The sequence below is a fragment of the Rhinolophus sinicus genome, chromosome 1 (assembly GCF_057876585.1).
Source record: "Rhinolophus sinicus isolate RSI-liver-muscle chromosome 1, RSI-T2T, whole genome shotgun sequence".
Lineage (NCBI taxonomy): Eukaryota > Metazoa > Chordata > Mammalia > Chiroptera > Rhinolophidae > Rhinolophus > Rhinolophus sinicus.
The window spans coordinates 90,317,440-90,333,704 of record NC_142501.1 but is presented as its reverse complement, the minus strand read 5'-3'; the positions used below and the strand labels follow the sequence as shown (position 1 = coordinate 90,333,704).

General features: G+C 43.3%; 1 protein-coding gene across 2 annotated transcripts in view; it reads right to left on the bottom strand.

Moving 5' to 3' along the window:
- The window catches only part of LOC141570056 (maestro heat-like repeat-containing protein family member 1), a 69,833-nt gene that overhangs the window by 53,262 nt on the left and 306 nt on the right, over positions 1-16,265 (bottom strand). The gene's annotated exons all lie outside the window — the stretch shown is intronic.

Genomic DNA, 16,265 nt, shown 5'->3' with positions numbered 1-16,265 from the left:
CAGTGGGGATTCCAACATCTGGGTGGGACAGAAGACTGTGGGAAACCCAGACATCTTCTTAAAGTGCCCACACACAGACTCTTTCACTCGCAGACAATCACCTTGGGCTCCAGTGGAGGGACGGTGACTCAAGGGGTGTCAGAAACATACAGGGAGAAGACTGAAGTGTGTGGCTTCAAGGCCAAGGTTGGAGGACAGTCTAATTTCCCTGTGAAGCATCTTCCTCCCATGCAGCTGGCAGGTGGCCGCCATCTTTAATGTGTTAGGTCCTCTCCCTATGCTTACGGCCAAATCTAAATCTGATTATTCTGGTGAGCTCCGGGTCTCCCCTCTGCTGACTGGCTGGGACCCCACCCCGTGCAACACCCCCAACACTGGAGGCACTTTCTCCGCAAGCAGCCAGCCCTGCCTACATTGTACTCTTTCTTGGAAAACTACTGGAGTCCCCGGGACCCAGATGAACGGACACTGGCTTTGGCGTGCTCCAAGATGTTTGCTGAGTAGCTCCAGGCTCAGTATTGGCACCAAATCAGAATCTTCATTAACCTGGTGATCACAACTCTTCCCACTCTAATGACTCCGAGACCTTGTCTCACCTAACTTGCATACCCCACGAGACTTTATCAGCAGCTGAACCTTAAGGGAACTGGCAGGTGGCAATAGGACTTGGGATGTCCTCGCTTTTTGCAGAGCTACCCCAGGCCCGGTACTGGTGGTAGCCATCTCAGTTTGCAGTGTAGCCTCTCCCACGTGCCTCCAGGTTTAGCACAGGTAGCAAAAAACCACAGATCAAAAAACCATGGATCACTGTGGAGCTCCTACCAGATAGTCAATCCCTGGCTGGTCAATAGCAGTGGGTGACCTGAGCCTGCACCAGAGCCACCCACCCCAAGAGGTCCTAGAACAAACATACTTGAAGAGTGCCTTCAGACCACAGATGAGCACTGCCCAATTAGCCCCACAACTGACGCACACAAAGGGCGGTCTCAATAGGTAACAGAGCCTGCTGGGGGTGAATCCTAATCAGTGGGGTAAGCCTCCCCCACAGCAGCCCGTAAGCTGTGGACGTGGCCAAACCCCACAGTCAGTCAGCCTGAGGGTCAATCCCACTCACTGATATGCCAATAGCAATCAAGGCTCAACTATAACATGAGGGTACTCACAACTCACATTTCTGGAGCACCCAGAGTAGGTGACCAGGGAGACTATGCCAGGGCCCCACAGGGCACTTACTACGTAAGATCACCTGGCCAAGACTGGAAGACATAGGAGATCTAACACATACATAGAAACAAAAACAGGGAGGCAGCCAAAATGAGGAACCAAAGAAATTCATCTCAAATAAAAGAACAGGAGAAAACTCCAGAAAAAGGACTAAATGAAATGGAGGCAAGCAACCTACCAGAGACATAGTTTAAAACAATGATTATAAGGATGCTCAAGAAACTTAGTGAGAACTTCAACAAAGAGATAGCAAGCATTAAAAAGGACATACAAACCATATAACAAACAAACAAAAAAACAGAAGTGAATACAATAACTGAAATGAAGAATGTGCTAGAAGGAATCACCAGCAGTCTAGATGAAGCAGAAGACTGAATCAGTGATTTGGAAGACAAGGTAGCAGAAAACACCCAATCAGAACTGAAAAAAAAAAAAAAAAAAAAAAAAAAGAATTAAAAAAAAAAAGATGATGGTTTAAGAGACCTCTGGACAACATCAAGCGTAACAACATTCACATCATAGGGGTACCAGAAGAAGAGAGAAAGCAAGAGACTGAGAACCTACTTGAAGAAATAATGACTGAAAATTTCTTTAACCTGGTGAAGGAAATAGACATACAAGGCCAGGAGGCACAAAGAGTCCCAAACAAGATGAACCCAAACAGGCCACACCAAAACACATCATAATTAAAATGGCAAAGGTTAAAGACAAAGAGAGAATCCTAAAAGCAGCAAGAGAAAAGCAACTAGTAACTTATAAGGGAGCTCCCATAAGATTGTCAGCTGATTTCTCAACAGAAACTTTGCAAGGCCAAAGGGGATTGGCACAAAATATTCAAAGTGATGAAAAGCAAGGACCTACAACCAAGGGTAATCTATCCAGTAAGGCTATCAAGTAAAATCGAAGGATAGATAAAGAGCTTCCCAGACAAGAAAAAGCTAAAGGAGTTCATCACCACCAAACCAGTATTACAAGGAATGTTAGAGGGGCTTCTTGAAGATAGAGGTGGGGGAAAATTAAAATTATGAATAATAAAATGCCAATAGCTACATATCTATAAACAATTACTTTCAATGCAAATGGATTAAATGCTCTAATCAAAAGACACAGGAAGGCTGAATGGATAAGAAAACAGAACCCTTACACATGCTGCCTACAAGAGAATCACTTCAGGTTGAAAGACACACATACAAAAGTGAAAAGATGGCAAAAGATATTTCATGAAAATGGAAACAAACAAAAAAAGCTGAGGTAACCATACTTATACCAGACAAAATAGACTTTAAAACAAAGACCATAACAAGAGACAAAGAAGTACCCAGTAATCCCAATACTGGGTATTTATCTGAAGAAAACCAAAACAGGACTTTGAGGGGATGTGTACATCCATATGTTCATTGTTTACAATGCCCAAGATGTGGAGGCAGCCTGGGTGTCCATTGATGGATAAATGGATAAAGAGGAGGTGGTACATATATACAACAGAATATAGCTCGGCCAGGGAAGGGAATGGGTTCTTGCCATCTATGGAGGCATGGATGGACCTGGAGGGTATTGTGCTGTGTGGAGTATGTCAGACAGAGAAAGACAGATGCAATGTGATTTTGCTTATATGTGGAATCTAAAGAATAAAATAAACAAACAAACAAATCAGAAACAAACTCAGATTCAGAGAACATTTTGATGGTTGCCAGATGGGAGAGGGGGTTCAGTATGTGGGTGGAAAAATGGGAAAGGATTAAGAAGTACAAATTGGTAGTTACAAAGTAGTCATGGGGATGTAGGAAATAGCATGACAAATATAGTCAATAATATTGTAATAACTACGTATGGTGTCAGGTGTGTACTAGATTTGTTGGGGTGATGGATGGCAGGGGGTGCAGGACAAGGTGAAAAAGGTGAAGGGATTAAGAAGTACAAATTGGTAGTAACAAAATAGTTATAGGGACGTAAAGTAAAGCATAAGGAATATAGTCAATAACATGGTAATAACTATGTATAGTGCCAGGTGGGTACTAGACTAGTCAGGGGGATCACTTCTTAGATTATATAAATGTCTAACCACTATGCTGTACACCTGAAATGAATATAAAATATTGACTGTCAACTGTAATTGAAAAATTAAAAGGGTGGCAAGGTGATGGGCAGTAAGTGAGCCATATTTCCAGGTATAAACCAAATCAAGTCATGGGGATGTAACGTGCAGCATGGGGAATACCGTCAGTAATATTGTGATAGCATAGTAAGGTGTCAGACGGTAGCTGGATTTATCATGGTGATCACTTCTTTAGGTATAAAAATGTTCAACAACTATGCTGTACCCCTGAAACTCATATAATATTATATGTTAGCTATATTTTTAATAAAAATCTTTTTTAAAAACTGAAGGAGCTCAGCTATGTTGTAATAATATAGTACCTGACCCTTGCGCCATAGTCTACTGACTCCTGGCCTAGAGTTTGGAGCCTCTTCCCAGAGCCCAAGTGACAACTCCAGACACAGACCAGCTCCAAATCCCTCCAGAAACCAAAGCCTCATGTGTCAAAGACTAAGAAGGCACCTTAAAAAGTACAACCCCTCCAGGCCAGGTCCATCCTCGCACTGGAACACTGGTGGGATTAAGTGCCTGCCTCACCCTACAGATGCTAAACCCATCACGCCCACACTACTGCTATGTTTGCTTACAACTCAAGAGGAGGCCCCTCCAGGCATGTACTCTTCCCACACCCTGCACCTTTGCTCCCTGCCTCCTCTACGTAGGAGGGATGCTCTCTTCCACTGGGCCACCGGCAGTAACCCTCCTCGGAGGTTTTCCCTGGCTCGCCAACAACACAGAGAAGATCCTCCCTAAGCACTTGCTATTACATTCTCCTAGTTTCCATTCTCCCAGCACTTACTACTATCTGAAATTATCTTATTTGCTTATTGTACTCATATGTCACCTCCCACTAAAGTGTAAGTTCCATGAGATTGGAGAACTTGTCTGTCTCATTTACTGTTTTGCGGGCCTAGAGTAGGCACTCAGTACGCACTTCTGAAATAACATGAATGAATGAGTTGCCAAACTTACTCTGTGCGTCCTCCCCGACATACGCCTCCACCTCCGCCCCTCTAAAACCTCTCCACGAGGCTCTTTGAAAAGCCTCTCACATCACAAATTTGCCTCTATCCTCAATGCTTCATTGAATGCCCTTTCCACCTCCTTTGCTTGATGGAAACCTGAGGACTTGGTTTCCCCTGTGTGCTCTGATTTGAATGTTGCTGGTTTTCTCCTCTCCTGCACACCTCAGGGTGAGGCACTGCATGCCCACCATGTCCAGTGTTATTGAAACCCTTTCTCCCCAGCCCCAGCCCCATTGCCGCCCAGGGACACCCTGGGAGGACACCAGGGAGCCTCTGCTCATTCAGTTGAGCCTTGATGCCATTGCTCCAGGAAACCTTCCTCGGTGCTCCACGTCCAGGTTACGCCCCTCTCCTGGAAGGTTCTCCTGGCTTCCTGTTCTTCATTCGTGAGAGCATTTTCCACACTATATTGCAACTGTTAGCTCAATTATCTATGTATAGTCTCTTTCTTCATCCCCACCCCCCTGCACTAGGCCACAAGCTCTGCAGGGGAAGGAACTTGTCACAGAGCCTGCACACGCCAGGCTACCAGTAAATATGTGTTCAATGAAAGCATTCATAAACTAGAGACTAAACACTAAACACTGTGAGACGCAACAGGAAGCCACTGTCACTGAACCAGCGAGAATAGTAAGGATCTAGACTGGGGGGTATTGTGGGAATGCAATGGAGTACTGGACACGATGCCCCGTATGTGTCAATGACTTGTAATTTCCATCCCCAGATCGCTCCTCTTCCCTTCCGTTCTCAGTCTCATTAGCTGCCACCAGCCCTCACCCCAGCTACTGAAGCCAGAAACCTAGGGGACCTCTGCCCTCCCCTCACTCCATCTAATCAGAGACCAAAACCTGTCATTTCAACCTCATGTCCAGCCCCTCCTCTCCATCCCCACCCCTGCCATCCTAGTTTTCAGACCACCATCATCGCTCATTCTACCTGCTTCAAGCAAGTCTTAACTGGCCATCAGCCTTCGGGGCTGCCATTCCTACATCCTAACTGTATCCACGCTTCACACGCTAGAAGAGCAAACTTTTTAAAAGTGTAAATCCGATTGTGTCATTCTTCTAATTAAACCCCATGATGGCTTCCCATTTCCTTCATGGTTCTCCTCAGCATGGAAGCCAAAAACAGCCCTCCACGATCCACTACCTCCCCGAGTCTCTTCTGCCCCCTCTCTAGCACCTTTTGTCATGGAGTGTCATGCTCACCCTGGTTCTCCTGGCCGTGTACACTGCAAGAAAAAAACACATCATTTTCCAAGACCCAGTTCAAGCATCTCCTCCTGAGGCTTTTCTGAAGTCCCTCCTCCCACCCCTGCAGTCCCCTGAAGAGTCCTCTGCCTGAGGACCTCACCCCACCGTTTGACATTGTGTGTTTCCATGGCTGTCTCACTCTCTTAGGTCATGGGCTCTCCCAGAGCCAGGACCCATATCTCAGTCAGCGTTGCATCCCCAGTGCCCAGCACAGAGTCTGGTGCCTAGTGGGCCCTCAGTAACCACCGAAAAAAATGGCCGGAATCCTGGGCAGTGCTGACAGTTAGCAGTGGGGTAGAGGAAGTGATTTGCTGCCCTCTCCTGGCTACAGGAGGCATTGTCCTACCCACAGACACCTCCCCTCCCCTCCCCGTCCTCTGCAGAGAGAGAGAGAGAGAGAGAGAGAGAGACAGAGAGACAGAGAGACAGAGAGACAGAGAGAGACAGAGACAGAGACAGAGACAGAGAGAGACAGAGACAGAGAGAGACAGAGAGAGAAGTAAAAAGTGGTGAAAGGAGAGGCAGAAAAAGGAGCTGAAGGAGAATGGGAGAACTGATAAGCTGCCTCAAGAGACAAATTGGATTGAGGTGTTGCTGGGACCCCTTTGTCAGCTCCCACACATGTCCATGCAGGCTAGGGTGCACAAGCCAGTTGGTGCTACAAAAGGACGGCACATCCTTAGTCTTTCCTCCTCTTATAAACTGTAAACCCTTTGGAGTATATCTTATTTCTCATTCTATCCTACAGTCATTGTTGGTGTTACTATTACTGCTGCGTTCATTTATTTTAGTAGGTGATCACTAATCATTTCCTCCATTGTTGTAAAACATTTTTGTTCTTGCGTATAAAAAGACTCTAAATTGACTACTAGCTTCTCCTGATTTTAACTCAGCTTCCTACCGATAGGAGTTTCTCTGATGTTCTGGGTTTCTCAGGTTTCTGCCCAAATCCAAATACCACTTAGGCTTCCTCTACTCCCACCCCTTCCCACAACTTCATGCGCCTCCTCCTGTCGACAAGAAGCATTACCTCATCTCCACTTGGCGCTGCAGGTTGAAGTGCCAGTATTTTGACATGTGGAAAATTGTCTCACACCTAACATGGGAAATGGGTTTGGGGAAGGGGCTTGGGAGTGGAGACAGGTTTGTGAGTGTCGTGCACTGAGCTAAAGACTCAAAGCAGCTAAGACAGAGAAAAATCACCTCTTATTCCGCTTTGAGTCCTTAATGTTTATCACACAGGGTACTTGATAAACATCTGATGTCTTGAAAGATGAGAGGGGAGCCCACGAAAACAGCAGAAGGGACTAGGGAGAAGAGGCCTATCTCTGTATAGTGTAGAAAATTAGATCTGTCTGATAGGTTTGTTCTAAATTTAGGAAATGCTTTTTCCAATTAACAAATGATCTCTCCCGGGTTTCCAAAGAAGTCCTCCTCGTCTCTTCTTTAGTTTCAGTCCACTTATCCTTTCCCCAAAGAGTTTCCTGAACAACTGGAGGAATAAACACTGTCTTCATGGAAAACACCTACCCTCCAGTGGTTGACAATATATTTGGTGAGACATGGCACAAAGAAAGATTGCTTCCATCCTCAAGAAGTTTGTAATCTCACTGGAAGACAAGGTATCCATCTGCACCAGCTTCTCCAGAATAGAGAACCACATAATGTACTCGTATAATAAAATAGTGAACTGACAGCCACTGGGCACTGAAAATGTATAGTGTAGAAAAAAAGTATTTTCAGTTCGGTGGAGCTATCAAGGAAGGCTTCCTGAAGGAGGTTGGGTTTGAACTGTCCTAGGCTCAGTAGAAGTAGGAAAGTGAATGGAAAATTCATTGTCCAGGGGCCTGGAGGCATCCTGAGTCCCAGAGACAGTCCCAGTCTCAGAGCACCAGAGGTGGGGGACACGGGGTGAAGCGGACAGCCAGCTTGCCCTCCTACATTCTCCCTATTGACAGCTGTGCCACCAGGAGCAGCAGAGAAGACAACTGCATAGCTTTCCATCTTGAAGACAACAGTACACTCTGGCATCCTTTGCAAGAGCCTCCCTCAGCAAACCCCATGCCCTTGCAGAGCGGTATAGTGAAGAGCTGGAAGACTGAAGTACTGACCAGGCTGACAATGCCGTCTCAGAATGGCATCAGTGAGACCAGGGAGAGTTTTGAGAAGAGGAGGGGCAGGGCATGGTGGGCAGCCCAATGAACCAGAGGGTCCCAAAGGGATGAGGTGGCCTTGAGCTCCCAGACTCCTCACCCCTCATTAACAGAATCAGCTTGGGACACAGATCAGAGCAATGCTGTTCTAAAACAATAACAAACAGCATGCCATGTTTGGCTTCCAATCAGAACCGAGTGAAAGGGCCTGGAGAGAATCTTTTTCCCCATGGGTGGTTTGTTTCATCCCAGTCCAGCCACCCTCCACCACCCGCACACTTCTGATGAACAGCCTGAACATTCCATCATCTCAGTGGTTTCTTACCATCTCAAGCCCAAATTCCTCTGCTTCCAAAATCTAATAATCTAATCTCCCATTCTTTCAAAATACTCTACACCATCTAAGACTCATCTGTGTGCCACACATGCCATATCCAGCCTGGGGGTGGCTTTCTTCTACTGTGCCCACCTCCTGAAAGACCCTGCTCTCTCCACTCAGAACAAGATGGTAGAAACAAAACAACAACAACACTGGACTTAGAAGCAAAGAAACTAGCTTCAAATCATTCCATAAACACTGAGTGCCTATACACTGCTGCTATAACAAATTACCACAAACTCTGTGGCTCAAAATAATAGAAATGTATTATCCTACAGTTACGGAGGCCAGAAGTCTGAAATCAGTCTCACTGGGCTAAAATCAGCTGGGCTGCGTTCCTTCTGGAGGTTCCAGGGAAAATTTCTTTCCTTACCTTTCTTTTCCAGTTTAGAAACTGCTTGTGTTCTGTGACCTGTGGCCCCACAGCACACCAATTTCTGCTTCCATTGTCACAGCTCCATCTCTGAGGCTCATCCTCCTACCTCCCTCTTATAAAGACTCCTGTGATTACATTGGGCCCACCAGGATATCTCCCCATTTCAACATCCACAATAAAATATTCCTAGATTCTGGGGATTGGAACATGGACAGCTCCGGAGGGCCATTCTTCGGCCTAGTGCCACGCCATGCACACACACCTCTTATAAACCTGATAAGAAAACAATCTGATTTTTTTTTAATGGATAAAAGACATGAACACTTCACCAAATAAGATATACAAAATGACAAATAAGTACACAAAAAGATGTTCAGCATCATTCATTAAGGAAATGTGAATTAAAACCACAATATTTTACTGCACACCCATAGAATGGGTAAGACCAGTCAGTACTGGCCAGGATGCCGAGCAGATGTGACTCTCATCCACTGCTGGTGGAAACACAAAATGGTATAGCCAATTTAAAAAAGAGTCTAGCAGTTCTTTATAAAGTCAAACATATACTTACCACGTGACCTAGCAATCCTGCTCCTAATGAGAACATGGAGAGAAGTGAAAACATGTTTCCAAACAAAGATTTGTATAAGAACATTCCAGCAGCTTCATTACTAGTAGTAGCCAGATTGGAAACAACCCAAATGTCCTTTAGATAAACAGATAAACAAACTGGCATACGCATACAATGCAATACTATTCAGTAACAAAAAAAGAACAAATTACTGATACAAACAACAACAGGTAAATTTCAAAAGAGTATGTTAAGTGGAAGAAGCCAAACACGAAAAATACATACTGTGTAATGCTTTTATATCAAAGTCTAGAAAAGGCAAGACTATAGTAAGAGAAAGCAGATTAGTGGCTGCCAGGGGCCAGGGAGGAGGTCTGCTAGGAACTGACTGTGAGGAGCACACGCAAACTCTTGGGGATGATGCAAAGGTTCTGGATCTGGTGGCTGTGTGGCTATGTACACTTAGTAAAACTCATTGAAAGGAAAATTGAAGAATACAACTGAAGGAAGACAAATGTTTTCAAGCAGCCGCGGAATGAACCAGGGAGAGGCATGCCATAGGGAAGGACATGTTGATTCGGGGTTGGGAGAACCCACCAAGGAAGAGTGGGTTTGTCTGCTTCAATGTTCAGAGAGTATCACAGATGTCAGAAATGAACCTCTTTCTTTCATGAGTAGGAAACAAAAAAGGAGAAAGGAAAAGAAAGCTAAGAACCAGGCAGATAAACAAACAAAAGAATACAAGTGCCTAAAAGACTGACAGATAAGGTGTCTGTAGGAATTCTTAAAGCATACCCAGGCATAAAGATGAATCTCCAATCATTCTTGGAAACCTCTTAAATACCTGTGAACTAAGGGAACAGATGGACAAAAAGTAGATTAGTAATTGCAGAAGCTAGGAGCTGCGGAGGGTTGGGAAGTGATAGCTAAAGGGTACAGGGTGAAGAAAATATTCTAAATTTGATTGTCGTGATGGCTGCACAACTCTGTGGATATACTAAAGGCCACTGAATTGTACACTTTAAATGGGTAAATTATATGGTGTCTGAATTCTATCTCAATAAAGCTTTTACCAAATTAAATTATTTGCATGTTTGTACAACAATGTGAATGTACTTAGTGCGACCACACTATACACTTAAAAATGGTTAAAATAGCAAACTTCATGTTATGTATATTTTAGCACAATTTAAAGAAGTAAAAACAAAAAATTGCATTTTATATATTGGCAACAAATAATTAGAAAATTAACTTTTGAAAATAGCATTCACCATAGGACAAAAACCAAAAATACCTAGGAAAAACAAATATAAAAAGAGATGTGCAAGACCTCTATACTGAAAAATATGAAACATAAAACAGTGCTGGAAAAAAATAAAGAATACCTAAGTAAATGGAGAAACATATCATATTCTTGGATTAGAAGACTCAGTATTTAAGATGTCACATCTCCCTAATTTTAAGACAATTCTATTGTATAAAGTCAATGGGATCCCAAACAGAAACCAGCATTTTTTTTTTTCCCCTGGGTGGGCTCGGTTTTGGTTTTGTGTGTGCGTGCGTGCATGTGTGTGTGTGGTTTTGTGGTTTTTTTTAAAGATTTTATTGGGGCAGGGGAACAGGACTTTATTGGAGAACAGTGTGTACTTCCAGGACTTTTTTCCAAGTCAAGTTGTTGTCCTTTCAATTTTAGTTGTGGAGGGCGCAGCCCAGCTCCAGGTCCAGTGGGCAACCAGTGGGTCCAGTTGCTAGTTGCTAGTTGCAGGGGGCGCTGCCTGCCATCCCTTACGGGACTTGAGGAATTGAACCGGCAACCTTGTGGTTGAGAGCCCACTGGCCCATGTGGGAATCGAACCGGCAGTCTTGGAGTTAGGAGCATGGAGCTCTAACCGCCTGAGCCACTGGGCCGGCCCAAAATAACTTTTGATATCTGGTAATGTAAGAGCTCTAGCTTGTTCTTCTGTTTTAAGATTGCCTTGGCTAGCCTAGGTTTTTCAATTTTCTGTATACATTTTAGAATCACCTTGTCAACGTCTAAAAAAAAATGCTGGGGGTCGGGCGGTGGCTCAGGCGGTTAGAGCTCCATGCTCCTAACTCCTAAGGCTGCCGGTTCGATTCCCACATGGGCCAGTGGGCTCTCAACCACAAGGTTGCCAGTTCAATTCCTCGAGTCCTGCAAGGGATGGTGGGCAGCGCCCCCTGCAACTAGCCCCCTGCAACTAGTGGACCTGGAGCTGAGCTGCGCCCTCCACAACTAAGACTGAAAGGACAACAACTTGAAGCTGAACGGCACCCTCCACAATTAAGATTCAAAGGACAACAACTTGACTTGGAAAAAAGTCCTGGAAGTACACACTGTTCCCCCAATAAAGTCCTGTTTCCCTTCCCCAATAAAAAAAAAATCTTTAAAAAAAAAATTATTTTAAAGCTACAGCAGCTAAGATACTAAGGTATCAGCACAAGTATAGTTTAACAGACCACTGAAACAAAATGTAGAGTCCACAAACAAACATAAATACATGGTCACAACTGATAAATGGCAAAGGAGCCATTGGTCTTTCAATAAATAGTGCAAGGTCAATTGTACATCCATATGGGAAAAAAAAAACAAAAAACACTTCACTCCACATGTAAAAATTAATTTGAGATGGATCATAGACCCAAATGTGAAAGGTAAAACAAAAAAAGCTTCTAGGGCCGGCCCAGTGGCTCAGGCGGTTAGAGCTCCATGCTCCTAACTCCAAGGCTGCAGGTTCGATTCCTACATGGGCCAGTGGACTCTCAACTACAAGGTTGCCGGTTCAACTCCCACAAGGGATGGTGGGCTGTGCCCCCTGCAACTAACAACGGCAACTGGACCTGGAGCTGAGCTGCGCCCTCCACAACTAAGACTGAAAGGACAACTTGAAGCTGAACAGCACCCTCCACAACTAAGATTGAAAGGGCAACAACTTGACTTGGAAGAAAGTCCTGGAAGTACACACTGTTCCCCAATACAGTCCTCTTCCCCTTCCCCAATAAAAATTTTTAAAAATCTGAAAAAAAAAAGCTTCTAGAATTTTAAAAAGCAAAAATAAAAAGGAGACTATGTTCACGACCATGGACTAGGCAAAGATTTTTTAAACAAGACACACATAAAAAAACCTCTAACCAAAATTGGGCAGGAGGAAATAAAACTATCTTTAATCACAGACGACATGATCATCCATGTATGAAATCCAAAATAACCAACAACAATAAAAACTAATGGAATTAATAATTATAGCAAGGTTGCAGGATAGAGATTTATATGCAAATGTTAATAGTTTCCCATATACCAGCAAAGAACAAGTGCAATTTGAAAATAAAAACATGATACCATTTACATTAGCACCCCCAAAATAAAATCTAACAAAGGTGTAAATCTAACATAATATGTACGAGATCTACATGAAGAAAACTACAAAACTCTGATGAAGGAGATCAAAGAACTAAATAAACAGGGAGAAAGTCCATTTTCATGGATAGGAAGACTCAATATTGTCACGCCATCAGTTCCTCCAAACCTGATCTATAGATTCAATGCAATCCCAATCAAAATCCCAGCAAATTATTTTGCAGATATCAACAAACTTCTAAAGCTTATATGAAGAGGCAAAAGACCCAGAATAGCCAACACAATACTGAAGGAGATAAAGTTGGAGGATTGATATTCCCAGACTTCAAGACTTACTACTATAAAGTGACAGTAATCAAGACAGTGTGGTTTTGGTGACAGTATAGACAAATATATCAGTGTCACAGAAAAGATAGGCCAGAAATAAGACTCACGTAAATATAGTCAACTGAACGTTGACAAAGGAACAAAGGCAATACAATGGAGCAAACAAACGGTGCGGGAACAACTGGACATCCACAAGCAAAAAAATGCATCTAGACACAGACCTTACACCCTTGCCCAAGGACCTATGGTGTGTTCAATGACGAAGCTGAGATTTGAATCCAGGTAGACCCAATCCAGAGTCCATGAGCTTAATCTTTACACTATGCACATCTCCACTGTGTGCAGACCTCACATAGAGGTCTACTATTTTTCAAATGTATGAAAATGCAGCTGTCGTCCCTAAAATAAGTAAATAAATAAATGTTTCATGAAATGTATAGTAGCCGTTTTGGTCAGTGGTATAGTTTGTGTTTTCTTAGTAAACAGATACCAAATGTAGCAAGAAATTACGTAAGGGTACTTAACATTTTTGGTATTATAGTTTTGACACAAATCATATTGGTAATGTTCTAATTCTTAGGTTGGGTGATATATTCCCAAGGTTCATTATGTTGGTATGTTACATAACATGTGTACTCGTATGTGCATGCATATGCACATACACAGATTCACCTCACATTCTTTTGAATGATTCAAATATTATATAATTTTTTACATGTTTAAGAGCACTGGTAGCCTAAGAAGGTCAAAATAGCAACTTTAAAAAACAAGAGGGTCTTCATGTGTGAAGGACAGGCCCAGCACTGGGGAAGTGAACCAAATGAGCTCAGGAAGGCTCATTTTGGCAATAACAAAACTTCTAACCACAGCGTGAGTCATCTACAGAGTAAGGTAGATGGTTTAAAAAAAAAAGAAAAAGTGTGTTATCTTTCTCTAGCAAAAGGGGGAAATTTCGGAAGGATTTTGAATGACTGGATGATACCAGTGAGAACAATTACATTGTTAAACATCTTTGATGAGAATACTAATTTAAATTATTGTTAGGGCTGGGAAAGGGTAAGGAAGAGGAAGGAAAGAACAAAACATCCATGTACTTTCTACATTGAATATGTGTAAATTTTACAATCAGAAGACTATAACGTAAATAACCAGAAAAAAATTCTGGAAACAATAAGGTCCTGCTCAGAGATTCAGGAACCCAGTGCCTACTGTCCCTCTCCTCTCCCTTTCCCCTCCCAGCCCCTCATCTACTCACTCACTGAATGGGGACAGAACTTTCTCAGTGGAAACCCTTCCCTCGTCTTTCCCCTTTCCCTTCCACCCTATCTTCCCCCTCTCACAGACCTCTCTATTTTTAGCACTTTGTCCCTATCTCCACCATAACACTTATCACATGAGAATAATGACCATAATTTATTAACCATCCACTTGAAGGCGGGCATTGTGCTAGATACCTGACATACACATTCCTTCATCTTTAACCATCACCACCCTCACTGATAGACGTTACTATCCCCAGAACCTGCCCCAAATCAAACAGTTAGTACGTGGGCGACCCAATTCTTTGTTTCCTCCAACACATATGCTCTTTCCACTGTTATTAAATTATGTGTTTATGCAATGGCAGGCACATCTTAAGTGCTCAATTAATGAGTGCTGGCAGGAATTAAAAGACATAGACCTATCCTGTTTGCTTCCAATAAAGAAAAAGATGCAGAAATCACTAATCTAAAGTTGAACCCTTTCTATCTCACCTTGTTATGCCAATGGCCCTAGCATCAAAAGAAACTAGCACATGCTGAAAGCAAGTGCATAAACCAACAGCAAGATAACTGCCAAACCCACAAGCCAGCACCTTACCCTCCATCCCTGACTCCTGGAGTTTTGGAGGGCCTCGGCACTGTTACTTCTTATCCTACTATGGAAAGTGTAGAAAAGAAATTGCTTTAACCCCTAGAGAGTCAATCCTCAATATCCTTTGAGGGTAGTATCCTGTCATCTAATGAGAAATGTCTTTGTTGTGGCTAAACTCATTTGCTGTAAATTGCTGGAGAAAACGGTTTTATTTCTTCAGCATCTCTTTCCAGTGAAGTTCTATCAGAAAGGAATACGATAAATTATTAAATTATGTTATGGTATTGAAGTTTCATCTGAACAGTCTTTTAATTACCTACCTAAATGGGACAGTTTGCCTATAAGAACACAGTGCCAGGCGCATAGCGAGGGCTCCAAAAAATGTATTATTATTATTATTATTATTATTAATTATTGGAATACAAATGCATGTAGCCAATAATTATTTGATACCACTCATCAGGAACTATTCACCAGGAACAATGCTAAACTGGAGCTAAGTGCTGAGCAAAATCAAGACCCTCTCTACATGGATCCTTTTATCAAAAGGCTATTTTTTGGGAACTAGGTGTTGCTTTGACCCACCGCACAGATACTCTGCACTCCACAGGCAGTCAATAAACACTTAGGAACCAAATATTAAGAAGAAAATATATCTTCCTACGGGCCTTTAGTAAAATGTAATGACTTTTTTCATTAGTTGAAACCATTTTTTAAATTTTGTTATTTTTTTAGTTTCAGGTGTACAAAGCAACGTAACAGACATTTAAACCCCTCATAAAGTGATAATCCATCCCACCCCCCAAACTACTACCCTTGACATCTTATACAGCTGTTACAATACCATCGACTACCTTCCCTATGTTGTACTCCACACCCCGTGACTACATATTAGTTATATATATTTATATATATTAGTTATATATATTTAGTTATAGTTGGTATTTAGTGTTATCCTACTTCAGCTCTTTCCGTGTATAATTGGTCAGGCACATTTTTGGTTTTTAAGTATTAGCCGAATCAGCAGTTTTATTATTGTCGGGGAAGGTCCCTTTAATACGTGTCCCATTTAAGAATTCTTAGCGCAGCGAGTCATTTCTTGAAAATCAGCTGCTCAGTAGCATTTTAAAGAACTGAAGGTGGCACATCTTCCCGGCTCTGGGGAAATCAAGACTGCTTTCGCCCAATTCTGTGCACTTGGGTAACCGCCACTCACTCACTGTCCCCCAATTCCGCCCCGCGAATTCCCTTCCCCTTTTTCTCCCCAATTCGGTAAGTGCAACACGCGGAGTGAGCAAGGGGAGGCCATGCCGTCTGTTTACAGTCAGCTTTTATAAAAATGCGCGCATCGGTCCCGGAGAGACCCAGGCGCTGCCACTCGCATCCGGCTACACAGCTCTGAACAAACCACGCTGCGGGCTGCAATATATAGGGCGGATCTGGGTTGGCAGGCTAGGTGTTGGAGTGATGTAGGGGCATCGAGAAGGATCTGGAAGAATCCGGTTAGACCGGGAACAGGGCGAGGGAGAGCCTGGGAGAACACGGGGCAGGGAGGGGCGGTCCCCAGAGTCCGAGGGTCCCAGGACTCGGGGGAGAGGGGCCAGGCAACCCGCAGAAGGAATGAGCCAG